General features: G+C 34.8%; 1 long non-coding RNA gene across 1 annotated transcript; it reads right to left on the reverse strand.

The window, feature by feature from the left end:
- On the reverse strand, positions 1-790 carry LOC111386044. Its single transcript, XR_002701143.1, has 3 exons — positions 683-790; positions 145-261; positions 1-49 (listed from the first exon to the last, which is right to left on the reverse strand). It is a non-coding gene; the product is annotated as an uncharacterized LOC111386044 (long non-coding RNA).
- Between the last annotated feature and the right edge of the window lie 441 nt (positions 791-1,231).

A 1,231-nucleotide genomic window follows, 5' to 3' on the forward strand; every position in this document is an offset into this window, starting at 1 on the left:
CATCAAAAACAAATGCTAATGAGTTTATTGGCTGTGTAGCTGCAACAAACTGATGATAAAACAGAGGTTAAAATACATAATAATGTAAAGATACATAATAATGTAAGCACTATGTATAATTCCAGCCAATGTATGAGGAGATACCGGGATGCCTATAGATATCATGTGAATAACGCTTTTGTCCTTCGAAAATATTCCAGATCCAAATTGCAATCCAAGTCCCACAAAAAGAGCAAGTCCAAGTCCCAGTACAAATCCCATCTGCATGAGAGGAGACACATCCCAGTTCAGCTAAATTATATGTCTTTTTGAGGAAACTAAAAGTAAAAGGAGGATCTTTTACTGGTTTGACATGCACCAAGAACTTCTATGTTGTGCTAATAAAGTCTGAATTGAACATTAGTGAAAAAAAACTTTAGGAATCAATGGAAGAATAGCAAATCCACTATCTTTTTATGTCATGCAATACGTGGATTAACTGTTGATGCACAGAAAAACGAGACTACATCCCAGTAAAGCTTTAACAAGCTTGTCGTGATAATCTTTACAAGAAAAGTTCTTTTTGTTTACTGAAAATGTGGAAAATTGCTTCGTTTACCTTGAGCATTCTACGATTCTTGATCAGCTATTACAATAATCTCTACAATATGGAGAAGAAAAATGATATTCGGATGAAATCTACCTGTAGTACTCGGGCTGCAGTGGCAGCTGCTTTCTGATAGTCCTTCTCAGCAAATGCACAAGCAAGGATAGCCTGGAAAAGTGGCAAACAGATAAAGGCAGACAGATTCAACCAACTACACTATAAACGATAAACATTGCTACTTGGATTGATTTTTGTTGAATGCACAAACTGATGAAACTCAACTTCAATTTGAAAGATTTGTAACCGAGTTTTGAGTCTTCAAGAAAAATTTGTACAATCTGATTTTTCACTCTGCATCTGTTTCAAAGTCGGATCCAAGAAGGAGGGCAGTCGGTTGACAGTGATTTTAAAACTATGTGACAAACATCCCAATTTCTTTTTGACTTTCTTAAAAGAATAGCTTCAACTTATGGGTTTTCATCCACTACTATTATTCTGGATCTTAAATCTAAGATTTTGGTTTGAAAGTTTACAATGAGAAGAGGAAGTGTAGGTAATCCACCTTCATTAAAGCATTTTTGTTCTCATTTCTGCAGAGTAAAAACTGGCACGAAGTAGATTCTCTTGATCTTATAAATTTATTAA

Source organism: Olea europaea, unplaced genomic scaffold, assembly GCF_002742605.1.
Source record: "Olea europaea var. sylvestris unplaced genomic scaffold, O_europaea_v1 scaffold33920, whole genome shotgun sequence".
NCBI lineage: Eukaryota > Viridiplantae > Streptophyta > Magnoliopsida > Lamiales > Oleaceae > Olea > Olea europaea.